The sequence below is a fragment of the Adiantum capillus-veneris genome, chromosome 15 (genome assembly GCF_014529385.1).
Source record: "Adiantum capillus-veneris isolate H3 chromosome 15, ASM1452938v2, whole genome shotgun sequence".
In the NCBI taxonomy this organism is placed as follows: Eukaryota; Viridiplantae; Streptophyta; class Polypodiopsida; order Polypodiales; family Pteridaceae; genus Adiantum; species Adiantum capillus-veneris.
In genome coordinates this window covers 28339589-28361484 of record NC_140945.1, presented here as the reverse complement: position 1 = coordinate 28361484, position 21896 = coordinate 28339589, and positions in this window count along the sequence as shown.

Sequence of the window (21896 nt, the reverse complement as noted above, 5' to 3'; positions counted from 1 at the left end):
GCACCTCTCTAAAACCCCTCATTTGTGATTCTTTTTGGTACTATGATGTACCCTATTCTTTTGAAAAGAAGTTTTTCTTAAAATTGACAAATTAGTATCCTTTTGTATATATAGTTTTGTAACTTTTTAAGAACTTAAAATACCCTTTTGTGGAAATCATGGGATTTTTTTTTTTTGTAGATGACCTCTTTGAGGACAATGGCTCGATGCGTGATTGAACCTTGAAGCATCATTTCATGTTACTCTGCATTAGAGTGGTTAGTACTGTATGATGCTATGAGAAAGGGCTTATTAAGATTAGGTAATCAATTATGAGAAGTTGCATGGTCCTTCATGGGTTTTGAAGGACGTTTAGACATGTATCCATGTTTTCAAAGAGCTTGATGTCAATGGATAAGCTAGATGCTTTAGATTATTGTGTGGCCTTTTGCAATAAGTCATGGAAGATATCTCGAGGCTCTTTGGTTGTAGCAAGAGGTAGAGATCTAGTGTTTCAACGTAGTGATACAATATGTGAACACCTTGGGATGTCACATTGTGAGGTATTGATGTGTGTACTCAAGGATACAAAGAGATGTTTTCTCTTGGGGTATATATGCCTCCATGATGGCATCTCATTCTTAAGTAGCCTAAGGAATAAGAGTGAAGGAGCATATTGTTGAAGCTCCAGCTACACATCGTGTCCCTTGTGTGTGTGTGTGTGTGTGCATCAATGATCTCACTTTAGAATCTGAATACTTGATTTAGGCACCATCAAACTGCTCAAGCATTATTTAACTGCCTAAAATCTACTATTTTGACAACAAGGTATGTAGCATCAATAGAAGTTAAAGAAATAACATATCCTTGCTAAAACCACATGAGAACCTTTACACTTGATCATGAAGAACCATGTAGATTAATTAGCTAATGAGATTTGATTATTACTTGGCTAATTTGATAATTAGGAGGGATTTTCTTGCTGATTAAATAGGAGAACAATAGTATGTAAAAGGTACCATGTACATCCTATTTAAGCTTGAAATTAACTTAATTATGCATCAACCATTAAGCATGATGGCCATAATCACTCTTGATTAAGGATTGATAAATAAATCTAACTAGGTCTAACTAGCTAAAGAGATTGGGCATACAATAATGTCTTTGAAATGGAAATTTTAACAAACGAAGCACACAAATACAAATAAGCACATTGCGAATCCACTCAAGTACTTGGTCTCAAATGATTTGGTGTGACCTTCTCTAAAAAAAATAATCACTTGAGAGGAAGAGAGTATATGTGTATGTGAGAGTGTGTGGGTGGATCTATTCATAATATATAATCCCAAGCAGACTTGAGGGTTGCTCAAGCAAGGGGGAGATTATAGCAGTGTCCCTACTTGCTAAAACAATCCATAAGTGGCACCCTATACCTCCCTATACTTTCTTTTGACATCTTGACCTTATCTCAAACCATATCTTTAGTCCATCCCTTTGAACCATGGAGATATGCCTTGTGTCTTTGGTTGGTCTTTCCTCTTTATTTTGGGATTCTTTTATGTTCTACTTAGTTTTTGTATACAATAAAATTCATAACTATATGTGAATTCTATCATGTGTGTTAAGCACAATTTGCCTTCATGTAGCTGTAACTTGCTGCTCTTGAGATGTGATGTTACTTCCCTTCCCATATTCTTTTATTGAATTATATGCCTTTTGTGGGACCCTACCTTCAACTTGTGCCTTTTGCCACACATTTGGACCATGCCTTTAGCCATACCACAAAGCATGTCATGTGCATGCCTCAAGGCCATATACACTTGACCATTTAGCTTAATACTTCAATTTAAATTTTATTTATAATAGGCTTTAATAAGTTAAAATAAACATGTACAATTGTACGCTTTAAAATTCATAGACTAAGACAATGTACTTGGGAATTGGAAGAGATGGCGAGAGGTTGACAGTGAAGTATGCAAGCAAGATTGAAATTGGAAGCAGTCGTTCTCCCCATCTCCTTCCCTAGAGTGGTATCAGAGCTTTTGGTTCGAGTTAATCAGAAATTCATTTTCAAACTTGAAGAGGAATTCTCAAATAGGCAGCATCATATTTCCACATCAAAGCTTAATCGGTGAATTAATCGATAGTTTATTCAATACTTTCCGCTCATTGACAACCAAAAATGACAAACCCCAATGTAAAGGTAAATTTAGAAGGTATGATTAAACATTGATATAAGGTACAACTTTAATATATAATTTTCATATCAAAATAGCAATGTAAGCTATCATTTTTAACTCAAAATGACTGATTCAAGTTGAAACAAAAAACTTGGCCATGATTGTATTGTTATCTATATGGGGTATTAGGTACCCCAAACTCTCTAAAGAAGAGTTATATGATATGAAATCCCACTACACAAAAAAAAAAATCCTTTGGATTCCAATAAAATGATCAAAAGAATTATGAAAGAGCATCTTTTGCTCAAAAAATAACATAAATTTTTTTACATAAATAGAGTGTAACTTTCAACACGAATCTTTTCTTCTCCTTAAAAGCATAAAATCAAGTTGAGAACTACTAAGTCTAGTCATGTGTCAATCTAAACCTCACCAAGATGACTTTTAGGATGTTATAGTTGCAAAATTTAAAGAATGACCAAAAACATCACACATTTTTTGGCACAGTCTAGGTTGAGAAACCATTTGCAAGAATAAGGCTAATGCTAGAATTTAAAGCATTTTTTTGGGCTCATGAGACAAGTTTGTGGATATAGAGCATTTAAAAAATCATAATGTACTCATAAAACAATTCAAGGAAATCGGCCATTTAAGAGGGCATAATAGTGTCTCAAGACATAAAAGACTTCAATTACCAGCCTAGTGTTAACAATAAGTGTTAGTTGACAATATTTGTGTTAATCAATATGTGTTAGTTGACATATTTATTGTTAGTGAAATATATTTCCTAGCAAAGGATTATGTTAACTAGAATTTTACTTATGGCTAACTAGCAACCAAGCAACTATTTGGTAGGAAAAATCTTAAACTAACCATCACTTGACTTATCCCCAAATCCAATCATGGAGTTAAAAATGCACATTATTCTCATATTACTACGCATAGAATTGTGAGTCAAATTTAGTAGCTCACAATCTGAACCTTCTATGTAGGCATGTATGATAACATCACGTAAAGTGGAAGGGACTATTGCTATAGATTTTCACTTCCTAGTCTCACCACCACCTCAAGCTCCTCACCTTTGGTGGGAATTGTAGGTGAATCTACCACTTCAACATAGAGATTTCTCCTCGCCATGAAAGGGAAGAAAGGAGTACAAAAGAACAATGCATACAAATGCACGAGGGAGAAGATGAAAATGTACTTGTCACATTGTTTTCTAAATCAAGTACTAAATTAAAATTTTGGAGAATTTGATATGACACTTCTCCACTCATAACATTAACGTCCACCAAATAATCGCCTTGATTTAAGCATAAGGGTTTATTTTCCTTGAAGGGAGTGTTCCCACCCCAAAAGGGTTCTCATTTCAGTCTAAAACCATTCACTACCTTTGGAAAAATCTTGCCTTTAGAATTTGCTAGCAAGTAAGTAGACTCACCAGTTTCTTCAGCTATCTAGATAGACCTCACGTACTTGAGTTTCAATTTCCCTAGTCTTTGTTAGTGTCTGATGTGTCAGGGTACTTACCTCTTTGATTGTAACTAAGGTGTTTTGGGTTCGTAATTTGATGATGATGGATATACATTGAAGTAGCACCTTCTTTCTCTCAATTATGGTGTCTATTGTTCATATGATTTGCAGTTTTGTGACTTAATGTGCAGTCTACTGTCATCTCTTTCCCTTGCATTATATGTCTCTCTTACTGAATCTCTCTTAGGACTTTGAGCCCCTAACACTTTGGCGATCCCACTGGTGTCTCTTTCTGGGGATGGGAACGAGCTTTTGACATCTTGGGAGGATTGGTGAAGCGTCTCCTACGGTTGGTTTGAATTCAGCTTGAACCATATGGCACTCAGGAATGCAGCAGGGTATTGACATGCTGGTTGACATAGACCACCTGTAGGAATTCTTGAATTGGGTAACCCCGCAGGATGAATATGAGGAGTACGCAAAAAAATTTCTACACGAGTTCTTCCCAAAGCTGCTAGGAGAAATCAAAATTGCAATTGCTGACAAGTTTGTTGCAGAATGAGTTGCATTTTAATTTGGGCAATTACATATTGCTACGGCAAGCAGTTTTTAGTTTTTGAAGTATGCATTTTATGCAGTACACAATTTTATGCAGCCTTTGAAGGTTATTTCAATAGGCGATTATTATTGTTGCTTATTAATTTGATCTTTCCTTTATGGTGGCAAAAAAGAAGAAGAAAAAGTGTGTTATTTGTCAAAAAGATAGGCATTGTGCAAAGCGATGTCCTTACATGTGTAAGCCTTGTCAGAAAGAGGATGTTTGTGTCAAGTATTACATGCCAAAGTTGTGCAGAGAGTTGTATCAAATTATGTCGAGTTTTCAGGATGCATCATGTCATCAGGACATCTGTGATCCTCAGAGGATCTAGATTGGTTTTTTTATTTTCTTGATGATGCACACAAGTGGCATAATAGTTGAGTTGGTAAGAAGAGGAAGTCATGCTCAACTGTAGTTATTGTGTTGATGGAGAAGTGTTTTTTTATTTATTTTTGAAGACTGAAAGCCAATTTCTAGGAGTGGATATGAGTTATTCAAGTTGCAAAGACAAGGATCTTGAATTTTAGGTCCTTGAATTGCAAGTTTTGATATCGAAGGTCCCTGATTTACTGAGTTCCACAATGCAAGTCTCTGATCCTGTGATTATTGATTTTCAAAGAAGTTATGTACATGAATTTACTGAATCTCAAAGTCTTGTTGTTTCTTTGTTCTTAGATGATTGAGGTGTTATTATTTCCATGTCAAAGTAAATGAATTTATATATTTGTGTACCGGTATCTTATGAGCATAAGTCCTTAAAAGATCTAGAGTTATGCTTTTACTAGCTTCTATTTATCGATTGGATTCAGGATGAAATGGAGACATTAAATCAATTTAAGTTTCCAAATTAGTAAAAGGTGTAATCCAAAAATCATTGCAAATACTCTTATCTCGATAAAAACAATGGATAGGCATACCATGCTGAACCAAAAGGTGTTCAAGAAATAAAAGAGATGCTTGCTTAGCAAAGATGGTCTTCTTACAAGATAAAAAAGATGAATGTTTCTAAATTTATCTATAATGGTCCAAATTGTATCATTTTGTGTAGGAGTAAGGGGAAAATGTTAATATTATTGATGGAGACATGCCTAAATAACAGATACTTTGTTGGCCAATTTTCATTAAAAAATTTAGAGCTTATGAAATATTGTTTCTACAATTTCAAAGCATGTACACCAACTAACCATTCCTTATTATAAGTGCTAAATTTTAGCTCATTGGATTTCAACTTTTGTCTTTCATATGCAATGGGATAAATATCTTGCATCAACAACACATGCCATGGCCACTAGCATCTGTTGTAACAAAAAAGAATGGACTTGCAAAATGAAAAGATTTTTGATGTTGATAAATTGTCGGCCGCGGCTACCAAGCCTCACCATACCAATGCTAGCAAAGTGAGAACCACAAACATAAAAATTGTCAATCCGTGGTACATAGCTGACCGACTAGTGCGTGCAAGCTATAAGAGATAGCTAATCTCTCAAAAACACAAGTCTAAGTCTCTCCTACCTATCTCAGTCTCAAATGTGTGTCAGACATCAAAAGGTACTTTCCTTAACGCAAGCTTGATCCGATGATTTGACATAGCTATGAGTCTCCAAATGCAACAAAACTTTATGCCTAGTATGAGCAAAGTATCCTTAATGATCTCGTGTACTCAAATATCATTTCTGACACTCGGACAAAATCACACATAAGATAATCAACCTATTTAAGGTCATTCAATTTTGGTGCTCGAAGCACTCTACGGCTTCTTCTAGACGTGCTCTACCTATTCCTAAGGTCAAAAACCAATTTGGTGTGTGTATTGTGCGTAGGAAGCAAAAACAGCTCGTAGAGAGCACGACTAAAAACACACTTTCATTGCAAGAAACTTACATTAAATGGAAGAGCTTTTACCTGCGAACGTGTTGGTATGCTCGGAATAGCAATGCAACATTGTATGAGAGAGACACAAGGAATTGAAAAAAAACAGTAGACTCATGTTGAGCTTCTGCAGCAAATGCTTACTTTCATTATCCAAAAACTTAGGTTTTCAATTACAAAAGTTGGCTTCTATACCTTAGCCAAGGTTCAAATAATGGATTCCTAGCGATTTGGGCTCAACACAAAGCTTTTAAAAACTGCATACGATTACAAACTTGGAGGACCTCAACCCCTTTAGACTCGTTGGCAATCAATAATATTACAATGGCTTTGGACTTTGCTAAATTTTTTAGTAATACAAAGGGGTTTAATACAATCAATCGGCTTTGGCATCCCTCTTTATGCTCTTTCTCCGGCTCTTATTAGTTGAGCATCTAACATTCCTCCCCTCCTTGTCTGTGTCATCCGCGACACAATTACTTAGTGTGCTAAGTAGTGGTTGAGCTTCCTTGCTGCTGTCCGTTGTCCATGCTGCTCGAGACCTGGTTGGTATCTAAGGTGGAGTTCTTTATCTTCAGTGCTCAACTATGGAGTAACTAACAAATCTCGCTCGCAGATTGGTGATGACAAGGCCAAAGATCTTGGATCGATAAGTGAAGAAGCCCGTGTGGAATGCTTCTTCAAATGTCTGCATATAGTAATAAGATACCTAAGGTGCCGGTTTAGCTAGATCTCCTGCCATTTGGGATGGGCCGGTGTTGGGTTGGCTTGGAAATCCTGGAGGAGTCTCTCTTTGATTTGGAGTACTTCAAACTTCATGAGGTGAAAGGTAGAGCTTGCTGATGCCATGCCTCATTGATATTGGATGATGTGAGGAGGTTGAAATTGATGGAGTGTAGTATCCACTCTTCCCACTGCATGGCTTCCTTCCAAATGGTCTCAATTTCCTCTTCCACCTACTTCTTTAATGTCTCCTCTTCTTTAGCAGTTAAGCTTTTTGGTTGAGAGGAGGGTCCAACTTCATCATGAGAAATAGCTAACTCTAGAAGACTGGCCTCTTTGGTGGTACCTGCTTCAAAATCCATAAATTGCAGGGTGTCTTGATCTTGTATTGGGGATCTATCTGTTCTTCCCCTGGTGTGGTTGCATGTGTCATGGCAGCTTCTTGAGCTTTGCTTAATTCTACTTTAAGTTGGTCAATTTCCTTTGGATATCTCTACTCCCGCTGCATAAATCCAATGGAGAGTTCTCTTCTCTGCATTTTCTCTAGCTTGAGCTCCATCTCAAGGTCTTAAACCTTCTGTTCCATTTCTTTATATGCCTCATATGTGCTTTGTAGTGTGGCTACTGTAGGCTTGTCCTTGAGCTGATTTAGCAAGGTATTTTACTCTTGCCATAGAGCTTCTACCTGTGCCAACTGAGTAGTGGCAATGTTTAGCTGAATCTGTAGCCGATTGATTGTGGAAGCAGACTCTTGTAAAGTGGAGGTGGCTGTTGTGACATGTTGCTCTTGCTAGTGATTCCTTGTGTGGAGAGCTTCCAAGTCCGCTGCTGACTTTGCAGTTAGTTCAACTAGTTCTTTGTCTTTGAATTCCATGGCTTCTTTGTACGATTCAACACAAATGTTGGCCATGTCAATCCTTTCATCTGAGAGCCATAGCCGCTTATACGAACTATGGAGTTGTTGGTGGTGAGCATAGATCTCGTCTTTCATTTTGTCCACCACATCATGTGCATAGTGGGCATATTCATCTATGTCTTCTAGACTCTCCAAAATTCATGTGTTTCTCGCTTCAGGTTGATCCGTTGATGTGTCATGAGTATCAATTGTGATTGGTTCATTTACTTGGTTGGCTTGGGTACTTGATGTCTCTGTTGGGATGGTTGGTTCATCCACTTGCTCTCATTGGTAGTTTCTTGGGGTGGTTCTGATTTTGTTTCCATATTGCTAGCAATGGGAGTGGTCTTCCCTAGTTGTGGTGGTCTTGTGACCTCTGGTTGCGGTGGTCCGCTTGGAGGAGAGAAGCGTGGAACCTATTCCGTAGGGTTGACTTGTTCTTAAAGTGAGTCCTCTCTAGGTGGTGTGTCGTCTTTTGCTTGTGTTTTGGCCTACTCTTGTTGACATTCTTCTTGGTGATAGAGATGTTGTAAGCCAGCCCGAGGATCTTCGTCCTTCATATCAAATATGGGGTTTTTGGTTCAAGTTTTCATCCTTCTAGGGGATGGTTTCCATTTCTCCTCAAAATCCCCTTTTAGTCCTCTCTCCAGCTTAAAGGCTGTCGTCTCTCTTTCTACTCTTGCTGCTCTCTGGGTTGGTTCCTCTGCTACTACTGTAGGTCGTGGCCACTTTGTGGATTTTGCATCTACTACCTTAGCTTTCCCTCTTTCCCTCTTGTTTCTTTCGAGAGGACTGTCCTCCTCCGCCGTTTCTTCTTCTTGTTGGTTTCCTTCCTCAGCCCTTGTTGCAGTAGCTGTTTCATGGCTGGGGACATCGACTAGTCTTGTCCTTAGTCTTGTTGCCACTGGTGGAGCTCTTGTCTGCACTTCTTCTTCATTAGCAGTCTTGCTCAGTAGCAATAGATTCTACTCCGAGGTAGGCGGTAGATGCTCTGCTTGGCCTATAGAGTAGTAAGTAATCCGTGTAGTCACTTCTGGAGCTCCCAAGAAGGTGATCTTCTCTGGCTTTTTCACATGAATGAGAGTTGTGTAAATATATTGGGCGTGGTTTACTTCTGTAACTCCTTCTCTTTGTGTAGCCTATGTGAAAGTGGAAGCTATGACATGATTTGGAATCGTGTACTTGGGAGGTTTTTTAGCAGTGAAATGGAAGTGTTGATGATAGAGCCAAAGTGCCCTTTCTATATCTCTTTGCTTTAGATCCAAGAAAGAGGTTGACGAATAGTGAAAATTCCAACTATGGGCAATTGTCGGTCTCTCATGGGTTTTCCTCTTCTTTGCAGCGTTAGGGCTTCAGCAACCTGGTCCTTTGTGATGTGTACCTCTATTGGAGAGTGTTTAAGTATGAGATGATTGCTCTTCTTTCTTCTGTGATGCTATGTAGGAGCTCATAAGCCCTCTTTTAGTCCAGACCACAAGGCTCCAGTTCCAGGTAGTCTATAAGGCCAATTCTCTCCCAAAGTGGCATGAATGCCTCTTCTTTGACAAGATCTTGAGATTCCTTTGGCAACATCTAAACTTCTACTTTGGATCCTTGTGCGCTTTTGAATGAGCTGTGGTATATAATGACATGCTGACTTTCTAGTTGTTCTTTTGCCAACTAGGTGACATTTGCTTCTTTCAGGGAGTCTTCCTCTAACTGGTATGGTGGAAGCTCGGCAAATTTTCCTTCATGGTTTTCTTCTTTGGAGCTCCTAAGATAGATGAGAGTGAACCTGGTAGATCATCATCCAAATCATTGGTCAAACCAAGTCTAGAAAGTCCCAGCCTAGTAGAAAAGCTAATAAGTCAAAAATGAGCTCTAAAAAGCACAATCTTGGCAAAATCTATCTTAGGTGCACCTAAGATACATATGGGTGCAGGTGCATGCATCTTGGTTCAGAGTGAATGCATAGGAAGTGTATGGGTTTTTGGTGATTTGCAAAAAGCTTGATAGGTTTTGGACACTTGTGGTGAGGGTTGTGCACAAATTTATATCTGCATTACCGTTTTCTGAGATTTTGATGACTGATAGAGTTATATCGTGCCAAACTTTATGAAAGTTGTCAAGGTTCTTTATTTGACCATTGTGGACATATCTGTGTCCTCAAATTGCATGTCAGGTCCCTCCTTTAGAATTTCTATCTTAGGTGCACCTAAGATAAAATGACTGAGTTGGGGTTGTTTTGTGCTTCTGGTACCTTGATTGATGGTGGAGGGTTGATTCTCGATGTCCCATAAGGTTGGGTTTGATTTGACAGGCTAAAAGTCAGTTTTGGGTACTTGTGTCTATTTGGTGCGGTAAAGTGCATTTGAGAGTGGTTATGCATGAAAGTAGTGTACCAATGTAATGTAGGCTTTGTGAGGGGTAGGGGAACATGCCAATATGAAAATTTGAGATAAATATGCTTCCACCGTAGTAGATCATCTTCGGCGCACCTAAGATAAATTTTACAAATTATTGCAATTTAGGCCCTAATCTTGCCCCATATAGCTTCTACTAGGTTAATTATGAAGGTTGAATCCCTTGGTTGTGTGCCTTGCACTTGGTTTTATGCTCGATTAGGTTGACAATTACTTTTTGAGTTGAGATTGACTTGGAGTCATTAATCACTAGTTGTATGCCCACTGAAGGTTGGTAAGCCTCCAATGTAAGGTATAGAGTGCCCCCTTTGAGTTTGAGGTCAAACATATCAATATTTTGCATTATGGTGTAAAAGTCGCTTTGTGTTAAGGATATGGTCATTTTGTCGTACATTGATGATTGGGCCTCCAATGCATCCCTAACTCTCCACAGTTCCCTAACATGAGGGTCCCAACAGATATGTTAAATCTGGTGTCCTCTATCTTTGGCACACGGAAGATACTAGGTCAGCTTTTCTGACACATTTTGTATCTTTGACTCTAGAAATGTGTTGCCCTACTAGTGATGATTCCTTGGTTCATTTTTGGTGCAATATTGATGTCTGGTGTAGTCGGTGTTAGTGGTTATGATCTCGGAAGTTTTCAAATTGGTTTGTGTTACTCGTTTGGTTGATAGCGTGATATTCAAAATGCTTCTAACACAGCTAGGAACTTATCCCTTAGGGTATCACAACCCTAACATGTATTCAATACAATAAACATGCATTTTGCAGGAAAAAGAGAAGACATCAAACTGCACATTAAGTCAGAAAATTGCAAAGCATATAGATAATAAACACCACGATTGAGAAGAAGGTACTGCTTCACTGTGTACTCATCATCATCATTAGATTACAAACCCAAAACAGTAGTACAACTACATGAAGACTGCAAACTTCTCGTTCGTTACATACAAAAACTACTACAAGCCATAACACAACTCGGGTATTCAAAACTACCTAAGCGTTCGTCACTTGTATAAACATGCCCCTAAGGTTTGAAACTAAGACCTTAGTACATTCTAAAAAGATAAGTACCCTGACACATGAGGCACTAACACCTGGCACACTTACTGGGCAATGTTTATCAAACATTGTGAGAACCCATCCCTTGATCAGAAACATCAACATAAACATGTTCTTTAACTTCAGTCTGCTTTGCACTTTCCCCTTCAGTTGCAATTGTCTTACCATCTCCACCAAGTCCTGCATCCACTTCAACTTCATTTGCTTCCTTTGTAACCTCAGTGTTCTCCTTACTAAGTATATCCTCAACAATAATCAGTACTGGATCTTTAAGTTTCTATTTTCCACCTGCATCATCTGCCTCTTTACCTGCAACTTTAATTGTAACTGCATCTTCAATTGACTGTACCTGAACTTCAGTTTCAGTTTTATCCAACATTACAATATGATATTGAGCATGCAATTTGGTCAGTTTGATGATGTTTCTGCTTCTCCAACTGCTTCTACAATTCCTTATACTGTTGCTTTAGTTCATCATATTGCCTCTACACAAACAAGTTCTCCTCCTTTGTTTCTTCTGCTACAAAGATTTGATATGGTTTACTAACCACATCGTAATTTTTGACTTTAATCTGCTCCCAAACACCTTTCATATAATCCCTCATTTCAGCCTTCATCTTCTCCACATTACCTGAATTGAAATACCTTCTACAAAGTAGCAAACTCTCCTCTTCTTCAAGTGATTTCAGGACTTTAGGCCCATTTTCATATTCAAGTACACATTCTAACTTAGTTGCAGGTTTAGGTTCAGGTTCAGGTTCAGGTTTGGGTTTCAAGTTCAGGGTTGGGTGCAGGTTTCTCTTTAAAGATATTGAAGAAAGATTGAAGGTAGGATGAAAACTTTGCAACCATTATACACTGCCCCTTGAACATATCTAATATCTCTGCAACTAGATGAACTTACACTGGGAGACCTAATTTAGACTTTGTATGCCAAAACAATTGATTTTTATGAAAATCTTAATCCAAGAAACAACCAAACTGATTTGATTCAAGGCTTGAAGATAACAATTTGAAATCTCCTTCACACATAAAAAACACCACCAAGATGGCTTGCTCACATTTCTCCTCAAAAATAAAAAGAAATCAATTTTCTAGCCGCAAAACAGTAACCACTAATATCTTCTTAAAACTGAAAACTTTTGACTTGTGCTCCCTAAAAAACTTCCCTTATGTCATCAAGCATAAAGACATAAAACCAATGAGATATAAGAATACCAACATCATCTCATCCATCAGCAGCATCACATAAAAATGTAGAACCATCTTCAAGGAAACCCACTTCACCATCATCAAGAACTTGCAAAAGCCTTGCATAATCATCAGTCGAAGCCATCTCCTCGACATCAACAAAACCATTGAAATCAAGAACATGACCACATGAGGAATACAAATCTTCAAGAATACCATCAGGAAACTGAACTTCACTGAAAAAAGATGGACTTCCAATCTCCATGATTGAACTCGCAAAAACACCAACATCATAAAGATCACTCATGACAACATCATCATCCAGCATACCTTCCGTAACATCAAGATTTGAAGAGAACTCCATATTGTTGATTTGAGTAAGTTGAACATTCATATCCTCAACTTGATTATCTTTGTCCAAAATAACTTGCTTAAAAGCATCATGAACTTCATATCAATAAGAAATATGCAGGTCAAATTCAGCTCGAACCTGAGATATCTCCACCATCAATGATGCCTTCTCTTCTTGAAGTTGACCAATTTTGGAAACCGCTTCATTTGCTACAACTATACTTGAATACCTCTCATTCTTCAGCTCTAATGAGAGATTGTTGATCATCTCCGACTTTTATATGAGCTTGCCCCATTCACACTTGGGAGCCCATGCTTAGCCAACTAATCCCTTAAATGTTCCAGTTAGAGTGCGCCTCTCATCGGCGATCACTCTTACCCTTTTCCTATTGGACCGACAAGCCCGATACCTGACTCTACCAAATAAATAATAGGGCATCCGTCTTAGGTGATAGGAATGTGCGTGAGGGTTAACATGCCCCCCTTCCTGATGTAGATTCCGTCCTCGGAAGCTATTGAGTTGAAGCTCGTTCGTCGAGGTGGAAGAGCATTTGAAATGAATGTCCTTAGCCTTCTTTAGTCACTGCAAAATCAAACAACATTGGCACATTAATTGCATTCTCGTATACAATAAAAAAGCATATGCAGTTGTAGGCACACAATATGATTGGTACCAAAAATTAAACCATTATAAACAGTTGGGAAGGTAAAAAACTAAACAAGTTTGGGGTCGCTAATTTAATGATCGAAAGGCACTAAAGATCGACTATTAATACCATGGGCAAGCTTCTCAATTTTCTCTGGTCAATTAAGTTGTTTAATCGCGAGAGCCGAGTATTTCATGTTCGAGGACTGACTAGAGGCTATACCTAGAAGACCTTGTAGTTAAGATATGATAAAAGAAATTGCTCATGAAATCATCGCTTGACTTATTTCCTTTCCTTTGACCGCCCAAAGTCTTTTCACATTGATTCAATTTTGATGTGTGTGCTTATTTTGTATGCCTTGGGTTTTTTGCTTTTCAAGGAAAAGCGTCCACACTGGGAACCTCTAGGGCTCTAGTACAATAAGCGATACATGTGAGTGCAGTACCCAATCAAGCTAAGATTTCTCTTCCAGCTAAAGATTTTACATTGTGGCACTTTGATTTTTTTTTGTTTGTTCGTTTTCAGCATTTTAATTTTGTAACTTTGGGGGGTCATATAACACTGTTACACCTCCCCAGGCTCATCACACTAGTAAACTCCCTTTATAATACTTAAGCTAAAGGTCAATAGGAACTAAGCCCACTAGAAAGCCCTAGTACATTTCACACAATGCTGCCTAAATCGAATTAAGAACCTAAGTAACCATTTATTATTAGGAAGGCATTCCGCATGGTATTAAGAGAAGATCTCCAACACCTAGCTTGGTCAAACTAGCTTAGTCAGACTGCTTGCTTTTTAAACCTAGACAAGCGACTATGACAAAAATTACATTGAATTTAATGTTTGATACTAAGCAAATGCGTTGGATATTATGCTACCAATCACAATTAAAGCAGACAAACATGGATGCAAAAAGATAAGGGGCAATGCTAATGGACAAGAAACACCTGTTTGCGTTGATAATTGCACTTGATTTGAAGAGTGAGTCGAGATAAAGATTCCATGAAGGTCCAAATCCTAACCACAGCAACGCGTTCCTGTACACACGAGGAAACACAAAGAATACCTCTAGGAGTGGGAAGAAATAACTTTGTTGATCACTAACTCTAAAATAGAAACACTCCTATTGTACTAATCCTAAATGTATGCCAAATTTCACCCCAAAAGACTGTCAAACATGGATTGCGATCCATGTACCTTTTCCACCATTCCTAGGCAAAACCTAACCATCAGGTCCTAATGCCAAATAAATCCTAACCCTAAAGTATCAAATCATTTGGATACCAAAACCCTAGCCAAAGTGCTAAAATTCTCTAAGTCTGCTAAATTTTTCCAAGAATTGGCATAATTCCCAAACCACTGATCCAAATCCAAATTTTTTTAAACCATAGCATCCCCATCTCATACTCTATTAGACAATATCAATAGAATTCCCAAATCTGTTCCAATATGGATCGTGATCCATGTACATTAGGCATAGATTATGAAGGAATGGATCGAAGGCGTGCATGTGTGCCAGTGAAGATGGAGAGAGAGAGAGTGTGTGCGTGAGAGAGAGAGAGAGAGAGAGAGAGAGCACGACACAGGGATGTGGGGTGGAGCTCCCGAATCACACTATATAAGCACAATGTGAGAATGAGTGAGAGCTCCTTATTCTTTGTATGTATAAAGAATAAGGAGATAAATGTGGGCGGCCGGACACGGGCAAAGCATGGTGAGGCACACCGCCTTTACCTAACATTCTCCCACTAAAGGTTGTGTGTCGATAAGTGGCAAGCAGACTAGCCTAAAACTAGTATATACAAGAGGTGAGAGAAGACAGCTCTCAACCTATGCCCACTAGATCACTCGAAACACGTGAGTGCATCTATAACCGCTCTAGTGGAAATGCAACATGCATACCACTAGGGCTAGAGCCACAATAACACTCCTGATGCAAGTATCAAGTGACAACCTGTATGGCTCCACAATGCACAATGCCAGTGTCAGTCATCGCACAACTGACAACTCCCATTGCAAATGCACCAATTGCATAAGCAAGATCAGGTCTTGACCAAAAGGTCAGAGATGAGAGACCCAAAAGCCGACGAAACATGCACTATGTGTGCCAACCTATCCCTATCAGTAACCTTAGTGCCATATGCATCCTCATCAGGAACCACTTGACTATGCATCATCATGTCAGCATCATCTGGCAAAGGCATATCTGCTGAGAATGACTGCAAAATAAAAAAATCAGCACCACTGCAATCACACACAGCTGTCTGAAGGACATTGTCGCCCTCAAACATATCAGATGCATCATAGAACAATGCATCAGTGTCTAGCTCAACTGATGTCACCTCAACTGATGACTGACCAAGCTGTGCATCTGCAAAAGAGACACACCTCGTCTCTCGCTCCAAACATGGCTGCAAATACACAAATACTACACCGCCTCGTGTGTCAAAATATACAAAGGGTATACCAGACCACTCCTAGCACCTCTGGCTATCACCGGTGATCCCCTATGCATATGAAATGACCGCTCTCCAAGCAGTACACAATGTCTATTACTCTGCAATTGACGCACTACAATGAGACTCTGGCTGAGTCCTGGTACATAACGTACATCTTGTAGCGTAAGCAATGCACTGCTAGGTAAAGACATGCATACATCTCTAGCACCCTCTACGTCATATATTGAACCATCAACAAACTGCACACAACCAAGTCTTCCACTAGAGAAAGAGCAAAACAAATCATGACATGGTGTCACGTAAAAAACTACATGCTCGTCTCAGTAGAAAAGGCATAGACAATGTGCTATCCCAAGACACAAAGTAGTCTGAAGGCAAGCTAGACTCAAAAGTGACATGTCTGTCACATGCATACTCTCTAGCATTTGTCCTCATAGTAGCACCATGCATCTGCCTCTTTTGCTGCCTCATACACCTAAAGCAACGGTGCCTAATATGCCCATTGTGGCCGTAGTGCTAACATGTCAATCGCGATTGTGAGCGAGAGCCACCTCTAACCTGAAGTCTCTCCATATCCATGCCAAAACTATCGCAAACAATGCTTGAGATCACAAGACTCTCCCATCCAAGAGCAAACCACTATGTCAAGCAAAGAAGGTGATCAAACGGTCAAGCTCACTAGCCTATGCAATAGGCATACATATCTGGCAAAGTTTTGACAGAGTCTTCTCTGTAACTGGAGCAAAAAACTCAACAGCAAATTGCAATGGAGAAAACAACAAATGTCCACTCGTTCGGAATCACCTCACAAAGTCATACATAGAGCCAGTTCTCTCTAGCCGAAGTATCACTCAGCGGTGCCACAGATGACATACATATGTGAGTGAAAAATTGTTGCCAAAATGTGTCAATGAATGAACCCCGGGGATTCACTCTATATACAAAATGGGATGCCACCTGCGAGCAGACAACTTTGATAAAACCCCTATATACGACTCATATTAGGGAATATGATCCCCCTTTCTATGCTTATACGACAATCAATGCAGAAAATTATCATACCCCTATCTTACATATAAAATTTAGGTCTCACATGATCTAATTGAGTACAACTAGTCAAAGAGCATGTAGCATAGTGACTAGCAGCGTACTAAGGAACCACTTATATAGATAACTAGATATACACTCAATGTGTCTTAGTTTGACTTTCAAACTATGTGCCCGTTCAGCCTGTACTCTAGCTACTCCTCCAATTTTGACCCATCTAAATTACTCAAAAAACATCTCTGCAAACTCTTTATAGCTTTCATCCTCCAACAAATGAACTATAATCTCAAAACAAGCAAGTAATAGTTCTTGCATGTATCTTTGTAGCTATTGACTCAGAAGTTCAAGGGAAGACTCTCTTGGAAAGCCATGATTTTGAAACACAAAAACTTTCTCTCATTTTTCCTTTTCTCACTTCTCTCTCTCTCTCCCCCCCCCCCCCCCCCCCCCCCCCAATAAATATGATACCCCCTTCCCATTTTTAAGCTTGGGAGATAAATTATTGGGGGCGTGCCCCTAACTTATACGCTTATGTAGCTTGTAAAAAACCCCCCCTCCCTTGCACTTACGTGGTGCAGTAAGTTTTCCATGGTGAATCCCCCGGGGAATGAACAATGTGCCAAAAAATCGTAGCATACACAACTTGTATAAAAGTGGGAGTCAAAACTCAACCACTATCAAGGGTAACAAGAAATGTACTTGTAGAGTAACACAAGCTCATGTATGGCTGAAAATATGGCTGCAAATCCGTCCCAAAACAACCCCAAATTCAACTCTCAAATAGTTGAAGAAACAAGTCACAACTATGCCGCAAATTAGCTTACAATTGAGCCATACATAGGCATCTGCAAAGAGGAGATGATGGCTGAAAATTTTAGCTCACAAATAACTCTCAAACCTGCCTATAAACCTGTCAATGTGAGAGCTAAGCTCGATCACAAACTATGGCGAGTAAACTCCAGCCACTACCCCACAAAAGCATACACAAAGCAAAAGCTCAACATGTGGCTAGGAGTCAAAACTGGAAGCTCCAAATGGTTGAGCACTCACAGCTCAAGACCAAAATACAGAGTGAAACACCCAAAAGGGAAAACACTGCACGCAAATCCAGAGTGCTACAAGCAATCGCAATCTCGATCACACCAACAATGCGCACAAAACTATTGGGAATATGTCGCTAGAGTTTCATCAGCAAAACGGCTACAAAACTAGTCACCAAAGTGACTGCATGCTCAAAACCATGAGCAACCAAAGCGCATCAAACTGCACTCCAAATGCATGCACCAATCTCCACACTTTGCATACATTATTGCAAACACCTACAAATCTAGTACACAAATACCTGCTCTACCTGTGATTGCTGAAAAACATGCTTGAGACATACATTGCCAAGCTCAAACTGCAATCACATCAGTCTCCCTGAGCATCAAAATACATAAGACATACATCGTATCCTCCCACCTGTGAGCAAACTTGCAGCCAATACCACTCTCACATCCGGGAGCAAACCATGTGTGGAATCCTTGACACACAATAAATAGCTGCTGCTGCAAAAATTTCAAAGGTCAAAATCAGTCCAAATGGACATCACCATTGCGTCTGGAGTGTGCCAAAACCCTAGGTTACACCCTAACCTTGCATAAATCGCATTCCGTATGCAAAAGTTACGCAAAAAAAACATTGTTTTAGAGCTCGAAAAATGACATGTAGAAATAAAAATATGCATTCTTCCTACAAGTATGGCTACAAAAAACCACACACTTGCAATACACCCTCCTCTCAAGCTTGGGATCACCAACAGCTGCTACGACCATAGCGCTGCAAATCAGCGCCTGCATCGTCTACCCGACAGGGCTCTGAAACCAATTGTAAAGGAATGGATCGAAGGTGTGCGTGTTTGCAGTGAAGATGGAGAGAGAGAGAGAGAGAGAGAGAGAGAGAGAGAGAGAGAGAGAGAGAGAGAGAGAGAGAGAGCACGCCAAAGGGATGTGGGGTGGAGCTCCCAAATCTCACCATATGAGCACAGTGTGAGAATGAGTGAGAGCTCCTTATTCTTTGTATGTATAAAGAATAAGGAGATAAATATGGACGGTTGGACATTGGCCGATGGACACAAGCAAACCTCGGCGAGACACACCGCCTTTACCTAACACTGTATGAGCACAGTGTGAGAATGAGTGAGAGCTCCTTATTCTTTGTATGTATAAAGAATAAGGAGATAAATGTGGACGGTTGGACACTGGCCGGTGGACACAAGCAAACCATGGCGAGACACACCGCCTTTACCTAACACATATTTTATTTGTAACCACATAACCTAGTGCTCATAGTTGTATTAGATGCACTGGTGAAGTTTGATCAAATTTGGACTTGTTTTGATCAAGTTATGTTGACTTTTCATTTTATGATCAAGTTTGTGTTTTTTTGACTTTCTGAAAACTTTGCAACCAATTTACAGGGTTAATCAGTTGGGCTTTTGATACCAGGATGCCTCGACGAAGAGCTTAAAAAGAGTGGGAAGTAGCTCCATATGAAGTCATAGATATACCTTCAAATGAGAAAGCTCACATATTAGATGAGGAGTTGGCAAAGATTTTGGCCAATGTATTCATAAGGAAGCTACAGGCAGCAGATGGAACTAAAGTAAAGACAATAATTTTTCCAAAGGAGCTGTGGACACTACATCAACAAAGAGAAGCAATTGAAGGATCAAGGTGTCTACAGCTCAACACCTTCTTTAGACTTTTCCCATGGGGCACAGACTTCCAGAGAGCCCATGAGCTCATGAGCTCCATCCAGTAGAATGGAGAAGCTACTTTGACAGACAAAAATGGAGTGACAGTCAAGGTGAGAATCACAGATGAGCTGATAAATCAAGCTCTCCACATCCAGTTGGCAACCACAATTTATTGCATAAAACTAAAGCCATTGAAAATGACAAAGCTTTCATCGAACAGTAGGGACACAAATTCACTTATAAACACTTGATATACTCAAAGACAAAATTTCCACTGAGGTTAATCTCTCAACACCTCAAGGTCCAGAAGCCACCTCGAATATACATCGAGCCAAACCTGCATATAGTAGTGGTCATGGCCATGGGACTGGTGGAGCAAAGGGTCATCCGATGTGATTTGGGAAACTACATCCTAGAAAATCTAGTTGAAGCCAACTTGAAAGTCAGTGAGCGAAAAAATACGTTTATGAATGCATGTCTTATGCTCAAGCAGAGTCTCAACTGGACCTGCTCCATAAAGCAAGGCACATTTTTTGATTTGTTGGGAGTTCTTCCAATACAACAACCAAGAGAGGACCAAAAAGCAAAGCTCCCAAGCAAAGACCTCGGATAGCAAAGCAATCGAATTTGATTTCGAGTTGAACGGGGAGATTAAATAATGCTGGCATTAGGAAGGGAATGGGGTATAGGAGGGCCTCTTTATTTGGTAGTTTAAGGAAATATTTAAAACTTAATCAAGCTTTGACCAAGGGCTAGAATGGCGGAGTAAATAGCTTAGACATGCCTTTATAAAAATGCTTTCGCTTATTTTCTTGGAGAATATATGCAAATTTTACTAGATCTGGTTGGAGTTACTCTCCTCCCAAAAGCAGCTTTTCAATTTTCAAAGATTAAAAGTTTCCCTCTCTTGTCCCCTCTTTGTCTTCTCTCTCTTGTTATTTCTCCCCCTCCAAAAGTTTCCCAATCTCTCTTTCTCTCCCCTCAGCTGCTGCTGAAAAGTGAAGATCTGCAATCTTTATCCCCACTCTCTCTCTCTCTAAAAGGCCCTGACATCTCTCTCTCCTCCTCTTCTCATGCTAGGGCATCTTTTTGTAAAGTAGCCTATCACACATCATCCTACCTCTATAACATCTCCTTCTAGATTTGCAACCTCTTCCTCCATAGCTGCAACATCTCCTTCTAAACCTGCAACCTCTTCCTCCATAGCTACAGCATCTCCTTGTAAACCTGCAACCTCTTTCTCCATAGCTACAACATCTCATTCTAGATCTGCAAACTCTTTCTCCATAACTGCAACATTTCCTTCCAAATTTGCAACCCCTCTTTCTCCATAGCTCCAACAGCTTCCCTTCCAGATCTGCAACCTCTTTCTCTGTAGATCCTATAGCTTCTCTTCTAGATCTGCAACCTCTTTCTCCATAGTTCCAACATCTCATTCTAGATCTGCAACTTCTAGGTTCCCAGTCCACTTTTGCTCTCTTCCCAAGCTTGCATCTCTCTTTCGAGTTCCATAACCTCTTTCTTGACGTGCAACATCAACTTTCCTACTCTAGCTTCCTATCTCCTTTCAAAATCCTTTTCATAGTTGCTGCAACATCTCCTTCTTTAATGTGTGTATGTGTGTGTGTGAACTATGCACTATGCAAGTAATTTCTAGCAAGAGTGTACTTGCTGATAGCTACCCGGCAAAGGATTACAATGTAGTAGAGATCTACTATACATGGTGCCAATGTAGCAGAATGCAAGGGGTGTATGTAAGGCTTATGAAGGGTCACAAGTTTTCAATGTTGGCAAAGGATCCTAAGGTCAGTGTCAGTTCCTGCAAAGCATGTGTGGTTAATGTATTTTTTCCATGAATGACTTATTAGAGTTCTTTTCTCTTTGAAAGTAGAAGGATTCTTTATTAATCATCTCTTGTTTTAGCAGATTCTCCTATATTCAACAACATTGAAAATTGGTACTAGTGCCTCCAAAAGATTTATTTGAAAGCTGTTGTCAATGGTTGGAAAACTTGACTCCAATGCATTTCAGCAATGTAGGCCACAATATGGGTTGGTTTAAATTCAACAATGCTCAAATACTTGCTCTTGGAAGAGGTAAAGTTGTAATGTTTATATTGCAATCAAATTCGCCTATGGATTTAAGAAACTCACATTGAATTTAGATTCTGATATTGTAGATGCATGTGTTCACTTTTGACCTGCAAAAGGTGTAGAGAAAAAGTTAATAACATAGATTTTCATGCCTACAAAATTTAAAAATTCAAGCCCTAGCGAGATAT